Raw genomic sequence first — 16,695 nt, 5'->3', positions numbered from 1 at the left:
CACTGCCAGCGTATTTAGAAACAATAAAGCTTGGATGCCCTGGACTGGACATGAACCTTGCTCTCATCCATGCTTGATTTCATGAAAGGAGACAAGTGCTCTTGCCACATCATAAAATATGTTCTGGTACTCCATCGGTAAGATCATTCACAACTGTAAGTTCTCTCCCAAACTGTAAAAAAATTACCCTAATACACAATAGAAAAGAGGTTGCAAATGGCTTTGTTTCATTACACTGATGGCAGAAAGAGGAAGAGACAGCCCTCGTATAATTAAGAATCGACAAATAAAAAGACTCAGGTCAGCACTGTTTTAGGATTACAACCAGAGGAGGCTGCTGAGGTCATTGATTTTATTTTTAGCTACTAACACATTTGTTTCAACCACAGAAGCTTCTCCTCGAAAGAACTCTGAGAACAAACATTCTTATTCATTGCTTTCTTTTTTTTTAAAAAAAATAAAACCAGAAAGCCTTGAAGATTAAGGCACTTATCAACACTTCCAGGGCTATGTTCTCCTTTTTTGCATAGCCTGTCTAGCTGGAGCCTCAAAATCAATTAACTAAAAGGTCTTCATCACCTCTGGAATTCCACTCATTCACACTGGTAATTACAGAAGGTCTCCATGAAGCAGTGGTTTCTCAAAGAGTTAATTGAAATGCAGAAACAGCTTAATACTGATTCAGCAGACCTAGCTCTAAACTTCAAAGGAATTGTGATTTACCATTTGGTTCTTTATTTGTCTATTTAAATTAATCATGTTGCTCAAAGGCAAGGGAAATGAAATGTCAGAGGCCTCAGAGTCATTCCAGCACAAACATTAAGATACATTAGTCCTGTGAGATACCAACTCCGAATTTATATTTTATTTTTATTTCTTTCATATAATATTTATTTCACAAAATATTTATTGCATTTATCTTTCCTGGCAAACAGGATTTGCCCCCCAAATCTCTGAACTGTACAGCACATCTGGATTTATTAATCTTAAATACACTAACATAAGAAAACACCCCCAGGGGCTGGTTCAAGTTTTACAAAGGTAATACAAGGCTTATCAGATCTGTGGTTTGCTTACTCTCTAGATGGAGTAGGCTGCCCAGTAATCCCAGCACGATTCACCACTTCAAATAGTTTCCTGCTTTAGACACTTGGCGTTTGGCAGCAATTTATCTCAACACACACGAAATGAATCGGTGTAACACCCTCACCATGCACTTGTATTTTGACCCCCAAACACACAAAGACATAAAGCCGGAAAGGGGGATTTAGGGGATGCCACTGGCTTTGTGTCCACGCATGCTATCTCCATTCTCCATCAGAAAGAGTGAATGATGGGAAGGTGAGACTACGCAGAGACCTGATCCAGCTTCCTAGCTCGTCCTGACAAGGCAAGCGTAATATCAAAGCTATGAATTCCTGGGCAACCTCCTCTGAGATGGGCTCGACCTCCAGCACTCACCAGCAGCCAGGGCACGTGTGATCAAGCGACAGCTTTCCAGGGCAGGGGTGGACAGACGGCTGTCACTCGCTAGGTGCGAATCCTCCTGCTGAGAAGGGAGAAGACTTTTCCTACTTGTGCTGTCCAGGAATGACCTTTACAAACTTGCTTGCACGGACGTGTTCCCCTGGTGAGCTACCACGGTGAAAGGCATTTACATCAGCATCCAGAAGCCACCCAGGGAGGTCTGCAGCAGAGGACATACACCAGGAAACAATGTCTGCAGTGGCCAGTCCCCCACCTTTGCAGAGACCTTTGCCAGGTTCTCGCAGCTTCTCCTTAGTGCTCGTGTGTGGTTCCTCTCTGATTTCAGCCATTGCTTTACTGTGGTCAGCGCAGTGGCTGAATCCTCCACAAGACAGCCTCTGCAGCTTTCCTCTCCATCTGTAGCATGCTGGCTTACTCCGGGCAGCAGGGATAGGCTCTGTGGGTGACGCTGTTGCTGGACAGAGAGGGTAGACTTCAGCAGAGGACATCTGCAGCTGCAAAACTCAGCTCCCTCCAGCTCTTACTAATTTCTGATCACCAGTAATACCTCATGCTGTGGACTACTTCATTCTCTTTGCCCCATATCTCATGCTTCTTAGTGGCTGTTTGCCCAGGTCTGGCCATCAATAAGTTCCTCTTTGCATAGATCTCTTGATTTCTGTGAGCTATTTATAGAATTACTGCTGCTGCTTCAGAACCAGACAGGACTCTGCTTCCTTCTCTTCTCTCACACAGCTCCAGAGGGTCTACTACTGGGAAAGGTCCTCATGCTACTTATTGTGCACCATCGTATACAAAAAGATCTCTTCCACTGTGTCTGCTTGGCACTGTCTGAGCAACAAGAGATTGCTGCCAGCCGGTCAGCAAGGGACATATAGCCACACATAGACATCTATCACGTCTCTGTTGCAGTGACTCTGCAGGAAATGCCTTCAAACATGTGCTATGACTCACTTGCTCCTTCCTTGCAGAAGATCCTTTGAAGGCTGATGAGCGTCTCTGCCCTCTCTGTTACATGGGACCATGCCTGCAGTGAGGAGGAGCTGGAGAGGACAATTTCTGGCCAGTACCGTCATTATGCTGAAAATCTGTAGCTGTGTGCCACGAGGGCTTGGCTGTGGTGTGGGTCAGGGGGTGTTGGAAAGAAAAGCAATGTGGTGGGTTCCCGCCTGCCCTCTGAGCTGGCATAGCCCTCCAGTTACCCCCACAGCTGACCCTTCTGCTGGTGATGCCATATGGTGGAAGAGGAGAGGTACAGGTGGATCTAAAAGACCTTGGGGAAGTCAAATAAACCCAGCCTTTCTCACCCCTGACTCCAGGGAAAGACAGGAGACATATATCTAATTCCTAACTGCACCCTGTCCTGTGGAAGGACCAGAGCATCGTGTCAGCCACTGTGTTTGGCACAGAGCTGCACGCAGGTTCCTGTGAGGTGGGCTGTGCCTTGGCCATCATTTCTAATGGGCAGTGGGATACCAGGAGTGCACAGGGCAATGTCGTGCTTCCTCCAAAATGGCATTCCTCCGATGGCAGAGTCTGAATCCCCCCAGTTTCCCTGTCAATGAACAAATCTGTCAGTATTGGCTCTGGTTCCTTCTTCATGTGCAGCCGAGCCTGCCGAGCGTGTCCCCTTCAGGCCCCCATACGTAGAGCATTGACTAGCCCAGTGGCCAACGGGGCACCTGCTCCATTATCCCGAGGGGATGCTTTCCCTTACCCCAGGTGTGGGTGTCTGGGGATCAGCAAGTCACTTGAAGAGTAGCTATACATAACACCATGGACTTCTCTGGCCCTGACGTGCAAGTATGTGCTTGTTGCACTGCTAAGGAAGACTTTGGCATTATTCCTACCTGCTATCCTCTGAAATGATGGCAGAATTGAGAGACTTTAGTAGCTGTGCATGTCTCCGCTCCTTTCTCCTAGCCTGCTCCCTCCCGTAGCACACCACGGTGACTCCCTTCCTTGGCTGGATGAGCCGCTGTGTCTTTCCACCAAAAGCATGAACAAGCCTGGCAGCTACGGCCAGGAGCTGTGCTGTCCCATGCAGAAACGTGCAAACCTGCTTCCTCTGGCTGACTGTGGGGGCTTGGGCTGCATATTAGAAGTATTAAAGGGATGTCTCTGATATGACCGGGTGGGAGGCGGAGCCGCTTTGTCTTGCAGAAATGATAGAAGCTGCTCCAACTAAATAGAGTGCCTCTATGGCTTGTTGGGGTCTTTTACAACATGATTCTTTGTCCCCCAGTAAAGAGCAAGCCCCAAGAGACTCACAGGAAAAGCAGAGATGGCAGTTCCTTGCTTTTCTACGAATTAAATTTAGTTCTTTGATATAGAAACCCTCGAAAAGGGTAGTTGCTTAGCTTTCTCACTTCTGAGATGTGCAATCTTCTCATTACAGCTTTCAGGACGAGCAGAGATCTGTAATTAAATATTTAACTTGGAGAGAGTGCAAAGTCTGCTGCACCCTTAACATTCTTTGAAGTGAGAAGGGTCAGTTCATAGCACCATTTCCCTCTCATCATTTTTGTCCTTGTGTTTTCTGTAAATACAGGTTTAATTACTAGCTTATGATTATTGTCATTTCAGGATAATTCTATTCTGAAAAAGGCTGTGGTAAAATGGATCCTTTACTCAACAGCACTGCACTCTGAGCGTTTTCACAGCAGTGTCTCAATGATTAAGGCTGGGTTTTTCAAAGTAGCTCCAACCCACTGTTGAATTGAAATGAGCCACAAGCACCTAACGCCCTTAGGATCCTTTGAAGATCTCAGCTGGAAATTATTTTTCAGTGTCTTTTGATTTCGTATCTATTACAGGACTGTCATGGCTAAGACGAACTACTCTTGGCTGTTTTCTCTGAGATGCACCGTTAGCAGACCTGTTTTGGACTGATGATAATTGTGCAGTTCTGGACACACGGCGGGAGCCATGAAAGTCTGCAGATGCACTTGCAGGTATGATGTGAAGAGGCAGGGCTGATAGCTGTGCCTGAGGTCTCCGTGTCTGCTTGAGCAACCCTTTCACATTGTGCAATATATGAATAGGAATTAAAACCAGCTGGCTCTCAGGACATTGTTTACTACATATACTGACTGTATAAGTGCCACCAGACCATGGTCCTCTCCTTGGTTTTACCAGGGTCCATCATTTTACCAAGGCATAAAATGCAGCACAGGAGAATTCAGACTTTTTGTTAAAAAATAAGTGAGGAAAGTCAGGATATTGAGAGGCATCACTTAATGAATGATGCATTTATTGCTATTATCTGTGCTAGCTGCAGAAGTACGCATGTCATAACCTGGTCCTGAGAAATATAGATCTCTGTTGAAAAGCCTGCTGGCCACAGCATCCCTCATGATTAGTGTTACAAATGAGTCATCTCACTCCAGGCGTGAGTCCCATCTCTCCATCCCTTGAATCTGTGCTGTTTCAGCCTTACTTCCAGCTCTCCAGTTTACAGATGATTCTAGAGATTTCTTTCCAGGATAAAAAAAAAATAAATTTTTTTTTGCTTTATTGAGCAGCCTATGGATGTATTTATCAATGGGCATGTACCTGTCTGCATGAACGTGTAGATAAGCCCACACCCCCTGCACCTGTATCCCTCTTTAAGTAATTTTCTGTAGTGGTTTTCTGCTGCTTTTTGATTGTTCTCCAGTTTAAGTACGTGACTGCTTTTGTAGAAGTTTAAACGCCACCTATCACAAACACTTTAGGACTGAAATGCTTGTGCAAATACAATTTTATGTGCAGCACGTCATTAAACATAAGTAATTTTAGGAGGTTTAGAAAAACTCAAAGGACATCATTCCTCCTCTGATTTTCTTTTTCTCCCATAGGATAATACTGGTCTGGGGCAGTGCTGGGGGAATGGAAAAGAGAGATGGCAGAACAGCCATCAGGGCCCCAGGAACTCCAGTGCTGGAGCACAGAGAGCCAGACATGGCACTAGAGCCTGTCGCAGGGTGACAGCCTTGCTCTGGGTCTCTGCCCGGAGCCTGACCCTGCCAACACCAGCTCGCCCTCGCTCTGTCCTTTCCCAGCGGACTGCCGCTCTGTGAGGTAGGGCAGTGTGGACATCAGCGTGGTGGTGCCCTCTGGGGCAGCTCTCTGCCTGCATGGTCTGGTTGTGGACGACACCCCCTAAACCAGCCCTGGAGCACCAGCTGTGCCTCAGGTCCTGGTATATGGACCATGCTGCAGCTGCCACTATTTCATATCCCAGTCACAGACAGCTGCTCATTTGGCTTTGAACTGTAACATGCTTCCTGCTTTCCAGGTGGTTTTATCTGCCTCCCCCTCCTCTCCCCCCTCCCCAATATCATTTTAGAAGGAAAGCACTTTTTGTATCAAAAATACAGCGCATCTCTATTTACCTGAATTCCCACATTGTTAACTTTACTCAGCAAAATTTTGTTTTCTGTCTATCATTGTTGGAGAGAGAGGAAAAGAAGACCAGCTCCAAATAGCAATAGTGTACAGTTCCTCCCATTTTATGAGCAGAGCCATTCACCTGCCTACAGCAGAGCTAAGCCTGGCCAGCGCTGGGCATCCAAGACTGATGAAGCCATTACAAGGGAAAGGAGTGAAAAGAGCAGCCAGTTCTAAGGACCTCAGTAATTTTTTGGTAGTTAGACACTCCCAGAAAGTTTAACTTGTGTCTTGGACTTCATAAATTACTCCAGAAGGTCACAGACACTTTCTTGGCTCATTAAGTATTATCTTTTCCCTGCTTTATTTTTTTCTGAGTAATTTTGGTCCCACAGACTTAGATTAGACTATGACTCCTGTCATATAGAAAAAAGTACTTATGTCTGTAATGAAGGGCTGTAGCACAGACCCTTGGAGCTGCTGTATGGTTCTACCCCAATGCACAATTACTGCAGAGCAGTATTGGCTTCCTAGGACAAGACACAGCAATTGTGAGAAATTGTCAGCATGGCTTTAACTCAAGGATTTTTCATAGCACCAATGACCTTTGCTCAAAACCTAAGCAGGTGTAAGAGTAGCTAGTAGCTTCAGTGTTATGAATTAGTTTAAGTTACTTGTACTGTAGCTCTATCAGCAAAAATAAACATCAGTGGGATCACTCCCTTCCTGCAGAACAGGAACGGTTTTGGCTGTATTAACCTGTCAGATAAAACAGTTATTATATAATATGGCACATCTGCCTTTGCACTGAACTCTGTAAAGATGAGACAGCCAAATTATCCTATTTTGCTGTAGATGTAACAGCCTGAGGCAACTGGGAGGGGAGTTCTGCCATAAAATGCATAATTGCTGGTGGCATGTTTGCCTGTGGTTGATGTGACTTTGAGCATCCTGTTTTATACTACTCAGAAGGAAGCACCTACTCTGTTCCCAGAGCCTGGTATCAGCACTGGCACCTCATCCCTCCTCCTCGCCGTGAGATCAGCCATCTGTGCTGGGTCTTCACTTCGGAGCAAAGCTGGTCTGAACTGGGTTTCCCAACTACTGCTGAGTACCATCTTTTACTGCTGCAACACCTCGTGCTGTAACAGCAGCTGTACAGGAGAGAGTAATGTTTTAATTTCATGTTTGTTACTCCTACAGCTGTGAGCCTGGGCAGTCCAGGCTGTCTCCCTGGCTGCGTGTGTCATGTTAGCGTCGACAGAAGTCAAACAACTTGCATGTTCTCTGGAGTGTCTGTGACTAGGAAGTCCTCTGCTGGAGTATCTCTTTCTGGTCAAAGGCCCAGGTGAGGATGGAGTGAAGCATCTCCTAAATCATCCAAAGGTGTTTCTAACTGATCCTATATAAAGTGGATGATGTCTTGGTTTCCACACCCAATGTCCTACCGGTGCCTGCTGGATATGTGGAGCTTGGTGCCATAGGTAAGTTTCTCCAGCTAATAGAATTTTTCCTGGCTGGGTTAGTTCTGGATGTTGGGTCTGAAGGGTAAGCTAGTGGGAGAACACCCACCAGCTATGGAAGAGATAGGTCATACATAATGATACATTTATAGCAGTCATGAAAATCACACACCTGAAACCCCTGAGGAGACCATCAAACCTAGCTCTGTTTCTGCTGATTTAGTTCATTAATTAATGGGACCCACCATTAGATCAGATTTTTAATGCCAGGCATTTTTAAGTGCTTCGTCTTGCTCCACTAGATGTCCCCTGGTATGGCAGAGCAGACTCTTCACGGGGTTAGATGGAGCTTAGCTGCCTCCCGAGCTCGTCTGTGGCCTGTGGCAGAGCTTGTGAGAGGTGGGTTCCTGCTGTGCAGGAGAGAGTGGCCACCCAGCCGTGTGCCAGGGCGACAGTGTCCCTGGCGCTGCCGAGGGAGGGAGCAGGGACAGCCGCAGGACCCAGCTAGCTGCTCGTGAGGGGCTGCGCTGTCTCCTAACACCCCTCTGAAACTGTCTGACTTGCTCCTGAAAATGACAGCTTAACCGTGATCCCTGCGTGTGCCTTCTGGCACGCGGCTGTGTCCAGGTGTCCAGGTGCATCCAAGGCAGACATCACCCGGCTCCATCCTGCTGCCCGCAGAGAGGAAAGCTGATGCCTAGGCTGGAGGGAGCACTGCATTACACCGCAGCAGCTATCTGCCTAACAATTTTGACATAGCCTAAATCCATAAATCCCTTGATCCGTTAAAGCTGTTTTTGTCAGGTCAAAATATGTTTATTTTCCTTTCAGAAGAAGCTTAGCTCACTTAAAGCAGCCCATAGAGCTTTTTTCTCACTTTTTCCTGGTACTCAAAGTGTTGATCCTCCAAGGGATGAAATAGAAATAGTTTCTGGCTATTACAGTAACTTAGAAGTGAGGGAAAAAAGAGGAAGAGTGAGCTGTCAGCCAGGTGACCCTATCATCTCAATACCTGTCTGCATTATGAAGCTAAGCTTCAGGAAAGTAGTTTTCTTGTGGTGAAGGGAACAGATCAGGTCTGAGGAAGTGGTCTGCTGGCTCTTTGCTGGCCACTTCTGGGAATCTCAAACTACAAGGAAATATCTGTCCTCTTGTCTCAACCTGTCAACACACTTGCCCTCTGCTGTCTTTTTGGGATTACTGTGATGAATGTTTTTTCAGGAAAGATTTCGGAGGCAGGAGGAGGTCTCTGTGTGTCTCCTGCAGGGCATCCAAAGCTCCTTCCTACACCCCTGCTCATCCTGAGGGTGACCCCTCAGGAGATGCTCATCTTCCTCTCTGCTGGATTGCTGACATCTAAAAAATACTAAACACATTGGGCTGTCAAGAACTAAATAAAAGCGTTTTCCAGCTTCAGTCAACTTATTGAGAGCAGGGTTTTAGCTGTAACTCTCTTAGGTTCTGCGTGTGTGTCACATTTGAATATAATCTTTTGTAGCATTAATAGACACGCTTTGGAGATAGCTGCTCACAACAAATTATTAAGATATTTCAAGACAGAATTCTTACCAGTCAATTAAATTACCTGCCTAGCTTACTAGCAATAATCACTGCTCTCCCAATATATCTGTGCAAGCAGCAAGATTTTCATGTAAATGAAGTGATGTTTGTGATGGCTGATGAATGCTTTTGAATCTGTTGTTCAGTGATTCTAACACTTAATACAGGAAAAAAGATAAAATTACTAGAAATTATTCATGATTACTACTTCCACAGGTTCATAATACTTTACCGGTTCCTCTAACTATACATCACACAAAGGGACCAGCCTGCTCCTCTGTAAAAAAAAAAAACCAAACACAAACATTGTAAAGTCTTATTTCCAACACTTGATGGTCAAGTGTGAGAGCAACTGTAGCTGTCACAGGTATAAGTTTTGGAAACTTTACTGGTCTTAAGTTATAATGGAAGTCTTTTGCTGGAGATCCATATTTCTCCAAAAGATTATAACAATGACTGAAAAGAAAAAATAGATTTTATAGATAAGTTTTACACCTAAACAACAGAGAACCTAAACAGCACTTTTCTTCTAAAAACAGTTCTGATATTTTTTGATTCTGATCTACTCTTGGTTTTCAGGGTGTCCACTCCTCCAGTAGAGGAAACAAAGTTTTTTAAGATTTTCTATTGAGAAAGAAGCTAGAATAGGAATGAAGAAAACGGAGTTCTTTCTCCAGCCCTCTTTCCAATTCAGCTGCGTAAGCCACTTTGTCCTTCAATGCCTCAGCTCCCACTCACTGTCTCTTCCCTGTGTCATCAGTTGTAAGCTTCATCCACTGCAAATGGTCTGTTACTCCCTATAAGCAGTGAGAAAACAAAAAGAATGCAGAAAAAGGAGATTATTTTGGTTTATTGCATTGAGCCAAACTGTAAAATTCAAATCAATTCCAGCCAATTGAATTTTTTTTGTATTGTATTCTGGAGAGTGAACATACCCGTTTCTGGATGAGTAAAGGTTTGTTCAATTTCCAACAAATGGTTTCCTTTTCAAGCATTTGACAAAAGTACCTAGAACCTTGGAAAAAAAGAGGCTACTTCCAAAAACCAGGATAAGAAGGTATTTGGGGTGTCTCCTTTCAGTCTGGAGCCTCATGTTTCTAAAGGATGAAGAAAACTAAGTTCAAACTCCTTCTCTGCTTTCTTTCAGGTAAGGCTATTTACTTATAGCCAATACTCTGAACAACAACAAAAAGGTATTCAACACAGGTGGGTTGTTCAACTCTTCTAATTAAGTTCTTCCAGTTTAGATGAAAATACTGAAATTTCGGTAAGAGAAAAGTAGGAGTCTCAGTGATTAGCAGCCCAGTGATTATGGGACACTACAGACAGATGGAAGAGCTGGATTAAGAACCGTGGCTGTGACTTTTTTTAATGAAAATTTGATTTTTTTTATACTTGTGGGATCAAATTTTATATTGTATGGTGTGATGTCTGTTTCCCGAGATAGGGCACTTCGTGGGGGAATTCTGTGAGTAATTTTGCTAGATGTAAAAAGACTAGGCAATTGAGAGTTATCAAATTCTTTACAAGGCTTATTCTTTAAGTAATTTCCCATGTTCACAAACAACTCATAGGGGAGGAAATGATTACAGTTTCTGTTTTTACATTTCCTGTAGACCTAAAGTTTTCTCTCTGCAGCTGTAATGACACTGAGAGATTCAGCACTGGATACAGCTGATGAAATTTCATTTGCTACAGCAAAAGCAGGACATTCATATTTGAAGACTCAGGAGTAAGGCTGATCTGGTTTTGATCCTGTGTAGTATTGCCAGGTTAAAGAACCAAAATCCAGACAAGCATCACTCCCAGGACTTGATTGCATAGTCTTCCTACTGACAAAGTCTGTTCTGTCTCTTGCATATTGTGGATCAGCATTAGCGTTATTACAGGTAGAGAGGAAATTCAGCCAAGGATGATAGAATGATTAAATTATTGATTCACTCTTCAGCTGAAATGTGCCATCAATCTCAAATATTTGTTCAATTGCAAGGTTTCCTGCATTTCCATTTTCCAGAAGGCTCCTTAATAAGCAGGATCAAAGATTGTGCTTTCGCATAAACGGTTTCCTTTACAGCACATTGTTTCTAACACATGCCTGCCCCTGAACATTCAGAGTCATACTTAAATTACTTTACTTCTGCTGGTGGTGTTTTCCCTTTAGAAAGTCATATGCAAAGTGTCTCTCCTAGGATCGTAAAATCTGATCCTATTTTTGAATATATTCCTGTGGCTTTCAGAGTGTTAGTTTATAACATGCAAAGTTCATGATGAAGATCTTCAAAACTACAGCAAATTCAAAAAAGTTAATGCAATCTGTGGGTGCAAATCAGAGAGACTCAAGTAAACATCAAGGACAGAACACACACCAGCAAACTCACTGTCCTGAAAAACTTCATCATGCCAGTCTCAGGAGCTGCATGAGACATGAGAGGATTTCAGGCAATCCAAAACTGGTGTAGACTCAAAAGCTGGCAAGGTCTCAGAGGGAGGGCCCATCAACTTGCCTGTGTTGAGCCCAGCAAAAAATCCCTTTGGCTTGCTTTCTGCTGCTCCAGTCAAGGTTAAAAGACATTCATCAAGATGTCTTGTTTGATGGCAGGCATTTTCTTCAAGAGAAAATGTTTATTCTTTCTTCAAGAGACAATGATGTTTGTTCTTTCTTCAGGAGACCAAGTGGAATATTAACTATAATATAACCCATATATATATATAATAACCCATACTAACCTGATATCCATCCACGTGTCCACCATGCCACCAGCAGGACAACGTCAGCACCGCCTGTCAATGTCCCTGCTGTCACAGGACAGCCCAGCATCACACAGCATCTTAAATCTGCCTGCTGGGTGGCTGGGATTATCAAGGCTTTGCTACAAGGAACCCCTTGGTCATGTAAAATGACATATCAGATATAACTGCCGGGCTAATGGAGGGCGCCTAATCCAATTCATCTGTGTTCTGGCTCACACAAAGAAATCAAGGAAATGGCATTTCATTTAATAAGCTATTTCTAGTGCCTACATGTGTTCAATTTGGTGCTGCTCTGTTGCAGTGCGGCGTAGCGTACACAGATTTGGTCCTTTTGCGCCACGGTCAATGAGCAGAGGCAGAGGGGGAGAAGAAGTTGCCTTGCAGCTCCCACTCCTGTACAGGCGATGGGTGGTGACAGCCTTGCCCTAGCGCAGCCCTTGGGGTCTGGAGACACAAATTGAAAGAAATGGCTTACGCGGCACACAGAGCGGTTTTTCTTGTGGCAGTCAGCTATGCTGGAGTTCTTGGTCTGTGAATGGCCACCAGCATAAGAAGAGATTTCTTTCTTCGATATCCTTAGAAACTCTGTTGAATAAATAACACTTCTGTAAGCAATGGCAATAGATGACCAATACACATTTTGCAGCACAGATATTTGAGCAAATAACGGTTTACACTCAGCTTTGTGGAACTTTCGGGATTCACAAATATTTCTACTGACAGACCTGGAGATAGGTTAGCACAGCAAATAATGAATAGGACATAATTCTGCCAGAAGTCTGGCAATTTTTTTCTTTTACTTGTACAACTTCACAAAGTATTTTCGTACTCTTTGTCTAGCCCTACGGTTTACATGGATACTACACGTTTTGTAGTGGATGACACCATGTAGTTATGATTGCATATAAAAATTACTATTCTGAATGTTTAGCTAGCTGCCTCTCTACGATTTCTTTTTCAGTACATTCATCTGAAGTATAATTATGCAGGAAGATCTGATAGATCATATAATTTTAGTTGTACAGAAGCAGCAGGTTTCTGCACACGGTGGGGTATTCCAAGGCCAATGAGAGCTAATCCATGTATCGCAGGGAGCTGTGCATAATAGTGGTTGTCAGTTTTAGTAAGCTTTAATTGAGTCTGTCAGAAGCCCATAAGTTTTCAGTATAAATTCAGATTACTAATTTCAGCCTATCATTTTAAAATGAAGTTTGCAACCGATGGGTGGATTTCCTCTTCTACCTCTTCCACAGTAAATTGCTGACAAAACTTCCCATGGTCTTCTGAAGCAATAAACCACTAAATTTATGTATCGTATTTTAAAATAATAAGTCTGCTAAAACTTAAAGCTTGCAACATTTTGCAGAAAGCAGGCTTTCTGGGAGAAAATGGATGCAAAAAGGAATCTGTTGGGTGTGCTGTCTGCATGCAGTTTGGTTCCCTGCCCAGGAACGCTGAAGTGGTGCTGGCAGTCTGCCTGCCTAGCTTTCTCCTGAATGCAGCATGGCTAGGCGACAGGCCTGCCAGGAATATTTGGGCTGATTACTTTTTTCAGCTAGAGGACACAGTGTGGAGTACCAGACCCCATTCTGCACTAATCTTCCAAGATGGTTGGCTTTGTTTTATGGCTTAAATCCTTCTTCTTTCCCTTTTCTGTTTGTCCCTGGAATATCTAGAGAGCAAAATCATGCTGCTCTCAGACTTCTTTTTTTCTCAAGATTAACAAGGACTTGCCTGTAAACCTACTCTTGCAAGACAGATTCTGATCTCCCTAGTGGCACTTCACTGCATCTTTCCCAATATTAACAATTTTTTGCCTCAAACCAATCTGACCCTCCAAATCAGTTTTTCCTAGTGTCTTGGATGTTGTCATTGGTGCTTCCCTGTCTCCACTGAAATTACCTGGCTTGATCCAGCCTGGGTTCACATTTTTCTTTTATATGGCCCTTTTCCCATGTGAGAAAGAGTTCCTCAGTAGTGCTGCCATGAGGTGTCCGCTCTGTCTCTGTGTTATTTAATTTCCTTTTATGTGATTTCTGGTTTACTAATTACTATGTCTTTCAAGCAGTTCACTGAAACAGAATGAGATCTTAAGTATCACACACTATTCACCACAAAAAAAAAACAACCCAAAAACCAAAAAACCAGCCAGACACAAAAAACTCAATGTAGATTCTCTTATTAATGAAAGCAAGATTATTCTTAGCCAAGTTTAACAAGGGTGGGGTGAACTGTAATTAAATTGCTGTAATATTCTGAGGGATTATGGTGGAGTATAATGTGTTATTTGTACTGTCCACTTAGGCTACTTAGACATCTTAATTAAGCTGTGATTTGAAAGGCCACAGGAACTTGATTTGAAAGGCCATGCACTGTGAAGGCAATGAAAAAACTGGGGCTGTTAGGCATGTTGATGCCTGGAGCAAGCTAAACTCAAATGCCCTCCCCAGTGCCCACCACCAAAAATTGCCGGCTCCAAACTGGCTTCAAGTTCATAAGTTTTGAAAATCAAGGAAGAATTTTCTACCCTCAGATACACAAGGTCTTATAAGGCAGATGCAGATGCAAATCTAATATAAAATAATGTAAATTTTTTATTATTCCTATACCTTGCTTCCACAAATCCCGTGGTCTCTGTGAGACCTTTCTAACTGCTGATGTCCTGTTCGCTTGGGCTGAAGTCTTTTCAGCGATGACTGAAATTGGCTTAAATATTAATATACAAGTACAAAACACAGATAATTTTTTAATAAAGCTTTGCTGTGTATATCTTTTAAAGACTTGTGGGATATGATAGTGGTGGTGAAAGACAGAACAGTTAAGGTTAAATATTAAGAAATCTCTGAAGATTTTATTTTTACTTTGCTTTGAAAGTGATCAGGTGGAAAAATACTATCTAATGACTAGTTACTTCTCCCATTAGTAACCTGTTGACTGTACATTTCAGAAAATCTGTTCACTTTACCCTTTTTATCATGTTTTTGACAAGCAATCTGTTGTCTTCGGCTTACTTCCTAGCAATAAAAGTTAACTAATTTTTTTTTTTTACCCTACTTTCAATAAGGTCAGTCTCTCTGTTTGCCTGACACAGGTTATAAGTCCTACTACAACCCTTTTGATCATAACAGCAGGATTATTGACAAGCTGTCAAAACATGGGTTATCACTAGTGCTTTTCTAAGCTTCAGTATTGACTATGTGCCCTAACAACAAAGAAGCATCATCGTCATAATTTCAATTCCCAACAGGTGGCAGGTCCCGACCAACAAAAGACTGCCAGACTGAGCAGTATGGCAGAAATACCTATCTTACAAAATGCAGGAAAGTAATAATGTTTGTGAACAATAATGTTTCAACACAGAATTTTAGAAGAATACAGTCCATCAAGGTTTCTGAAATATGGCACTGAGCACTTTCAGTTTCCATTGCAGACCTTTTGAAATAAATGGTCTTAATAATTCTTAGTGCTCTTCTCCTGCCCTGCAGGAAAACTAACATCCATCTCAGTTGTGTAACATATATACTTGATATTGAAAAAAGTTGTAACAAATCAACACAATGCTCTTGTATTGTTGTGTCTACTAATATTTGCTAACATTCATCAGTAGTAAGAAAATTTTAAGTAGCAGTTCAATAAAAAGATGCAGCCTATATGGATGAAGAATATAAACATCCTGGAAAGGAGACTCCTTGGATACTGGATGCATCAAAGATTGATGGCTCAGGACTGTTTCCAGCCTTAATTCTAGTTTCCAGGCTCTGTCTGGGAGTTGGTAACGTTTGAATTATCCGTCTCTTGACTGCCTCCTTGCCCAGGTTTCAGGGAGAAAGAGTGACAATCTGGGTCATGTTCCCTTCTCTTATCTCTGGAAAAAGACTATTGAAATCCTCATGCTGTGCCTATTTCCCTTGCCTTTTGGGTAAATATAAAGGAGCAAGAAGTCCGCCCATTCTTGTATTGGAAAGATGCAATTAAAAATGTCAGTAGCTGGATGCTATGCAAGACTTCAGCAGGTATTTAAGCCGGTACCCAAGCCCCAAGTTTAGGTAATGCCAGCTGCCCCATGAATCAATTACCATGGGTGGCTATATACTGAGTGCTTGACACTGATACTCAGGCCATCTGGAGCTGTAACCTTTTATTAATTGCTCAGCTCATCTTTAATCTCTACTTTTAAAAATAAAACCCCCATGTTCTATAATGTTATCGTGGTGTGAACTTATACTGCCAAAAGTGATTTATGTACTCTGCTAAATCAGATCACACATACTACTTTAGGGCCAATGTGTTGCATTTCTTCTCAAAATACCAAAATGCTTTACAGACAACTAAGCGGAACAAAGTGGGCCTTTCACTGCCTTGTTATGGCTTGGTTAAGAATACCACTCACTAGGTGCAGTGTATCTCAGCTGACTCTGGCCGTTTTTCCATATGAGATGCTAAATTTACTTGCAGACTGTTTCAGAAGCACCTCAGCCACACGGTCTCAAATACTAAACTACAATAAATTCATCTTGCTGGTTCATAAATTTCCTACATTTCCTAGGGAATCAAGCATCGTTTGATTATGGCTTTCCAACTCTGTGCCTGGCTGGCTACCGTTTGTCTGTCCCTGCCCGCAAACACAAAACCAGCATGAGCAATGCCTTGCATGGTGTTGGGATGGTCATTGCGTAAAGACTAAAGGCAATGCCGTGTCTCTAAGAAAGGGAGAATTTGGACTGAGAATGTGGCCATTTATGCCCTGCCCTGCCCCACTGGGAAGCACAGGAGAGAATAAAGCAGCAACTACGTCAGGAAAGGGGATCTCCTCTACTTTTTTTGTGATACTCTGTGCAGCAAAGAGGAGGTTGAACCACAGATCCAGAAAGAAGAGGACTTGCCAAAGTACCAGTAAAGGCTTTCAGGGAGGTGTTACAATGACTATTGGTGCAAAAAGTGTGATCAGAGATGGAGCAACACAGCGCAGGGCATCACAGTTCCTGCACCTCCAGGGACAGCTGGGAAGAGACTTATTGCCTTTTCCTTTGCCTTTATTTTTGTTCCTGGTTATTGTTTAAAT

Source organism: Falco peregrinus, chromosome 6 (genome assembly GCF_023634155.1).
Source record: "Falco peregrinus isolate bFalPer1 chromosome 6, bFalPer1.pri, whole genome shotgun sequence".
Taxonomy (NCBI): Eukaryota; Metazoa; Chordata; class Aves; order Falconiformes; family Falconidae; genus Falco; species Falco peregrinus.
The sequence above is the reverse complement of the archived record's forward strand: the minus strand, read 5'-3'. Positions refer to the sequence as shown.